The sequence below is a fragment of the Delphinus delphis genome, chromosome 15 (genome assembly GCF_949987515.2).
Source record: "Delphinus delphis chromosome 15, mDelDel1.2, whole genome shotgun sequence".
Classification (NCBI taxonomy): domain Eukaryota; kingdom Metazoa; phylum Chordata; class Mammalia; order Artiodactyla; family Delphinidae; genus Delphinus; species Delphinus delphis.
Window position 1 is genome coordinate 31,671,565 of NC_082697.1, and position 2,164 is coordinate 31,673,728.

The following is a 2,164-nucleotide window of genomic DNA, read 5'->3' on the forward strand; positions in this document are numbered from 1 at the left end:
CCCCTCTCCCACCACATCCTCCATGGGAATCCACAAATAGCCAAATAAATGAAGCCTTCAGTCATGGGCCTGTGGTAGCTTATGCAGCCTCAAAGATTTATTTACAATTCTTCTGGAGAGGCAGGGAGGTGTTTAAATAGCACAGTGTGTCATTGGGATAAATAACGACCAAATTGTGAAGAGTGGTGGGAGGGGCGGGGAAGTGTAGAAGGAGACCACTGCCCTAGTTTTACAAACCCAGCTGTAGCAGCTCTCCGCAACTAGAGCTTGAAGACAGAGACTGTACGTCTTCTTCCATTCTAAGAACACTACTGAGACCTGCCCAGTTTCTCACTCTGGGCAGAGGAAAATGAATGTGGACAAATCCTGAGACTGCTCTTGGGATCATCCAGTCTCTCAAGTTCTCCAAGGGATTCTCTGACAATCTGGTCCCCCCTCCACACCTCACCTCCCAGTGAGGACACTTCCTGCCAAAAGTATCCTAGAGAAGACTGAAGGACATAATTAGGCCAAGGTCCTTTTGTACTTTGGTGACAGGACCCCCTTCTGGCAAGGCCCGCAGTCCAGCTCTAGCATAGGTGCCAGAATACTTGGTCCTGGACACCTCTCCAGCCAAACGCTGTTGGCCACTCCTAAGGCGCTCATGCACAGAAGGCAGACAAAAAGCTTGGCTCCAGGAAACAGACCAAGAAATCAAAGCAAAACTCGGTAACTGAGTGGTCCCAGGTAGGCCAGTGCATCCAAGAGTGACGAGGAGAACTGAGGGGCTGAAAACGAGGTGTAGGGTTGTCAACCATCCTGGACCGACTCCTAGGATAACACAAACTGGAGAGAGGGCCTGAACCCAGAACAGAAGCCATGCAGAGATGCAGAGAAGTGGACTCTGGGGCAGAGTGAGACCACCCTCAGGAAGGCGGGGGTGCTGCCAGCCAGAGGTACAGCAGGGACAGAATACTGCACAGGCCCTGGCCCACTCAGCCAGGTGCAAAGGGCACATCTTCTACCTTCCCCTGGAAGAGGGTATGACTAGGGGCCCCAGATCCCCTGGTCTTCTCTCAGCCAAGCTCCCCAAAAGTATCCCTCATCATTCTAACCAGATTTCACCAGCATAAAAAACTAGGACAGAGGAACATAGGATATGCCTAGGTTGCACTCCAAAGATTATCCTATCCCCCCTGCACTCCACCTCTGCTCTCCCTTCTCCTGAAGGAGGAGCAGGATTCACCTTCCAGCCTTCTCAGCACAGGGAATCCTGAATCGAACCAGCCCAGACTCCCAGGTGCCTGGGCAGGTTGCATGCTCTATCTCCACCTCCTTGTCCCAAGGCAAGAACTACCCTCTTTCCAAAGCTACTGTCCCTTTCCGAGCATAGGCATCATTTGAGGTCCTCTTCTGTCCCCCTGAGGCCCACCCGACTGCAGCAGCTCCCAGGCATCAGGCTGACCTGTTCAGAGGAGAAAGCACAGCTGGGGCCCACACTCATGGCCATACTCCAGGGTCTCTGATCCCAAATGGGCACCTCACAGGCAGACTCCACATTCTCTGAGACACTGCATTTGGACACAAGTTTGAAAACAAAAAAGCAAAACAAAACTCCTCAAACTACCCAATATAGCCACTGAGAAGTTTCTTTAATTCTTCAGACCACCTGCAGAAAAATTTCCCAGTAAGGAAATGTGGATTGGTGAATAGAATAAATCCAACCCCAGATTCCTCAACCAGATGCTTGGGAAAGAAGGCCCCTGGCTCTGTCTCACAGCTGTTTAAAAGAATCATTGTTTCTAATTCTTTCCTCCCATTGTACCAAGATCAACTGTGGCAGGAATTGTTATTTGTCGGCTCATTGGTTCATACATTCATTCATCACATGTAAAGTACTTACTATAAATTTGGCCAGTTCTAGACATGGCCTCTGTTCTCTGGGAGAACAAGTTTTAGGGATCCAGATTCCACACACCTAGAAATAAAGTGCATCGCAGCGTTCAGAAGCCTGGCGCTCAGCTCCTCCTGTCACTGAGGCGCAGAGGTGCGGTGGACAACCCAGGACCCACGGAGCGCCCCAGGGTAAGATGGAACCCTATATCTCCCTGTCAGGCCACCGTGCCTCTCTGCTGTCCCCAGGGATCTCCCAGCTTAGGAACTGAGTGCAGTGCAGGCACTCGAA

The 2,164-nt window shown here is 51.1% G+C and overlaps 1 protein-coding gene across 1 annotated transcript in view; it reads right to left on the minus strand.

The window, feature by feature from the left end:
- RASSF2 (Ras association domain family member 2) overlaps positions 1 to 2,164 on the minus strand; it is a 45,542-nt gene that overhangs the window by 42,685 nt on the left and 693 nt on the right. Inside the window, exon 2 of the mRNA XM_060031191.1 lies at positions 1,883 to 1,957. The gene's annotated coding sequence lies outside the window, so the exon portion shown is untranslated. The remainder of the gene's footprint in view (positions 1 to 1,882; positions 1,958 to 2,164) is intronic.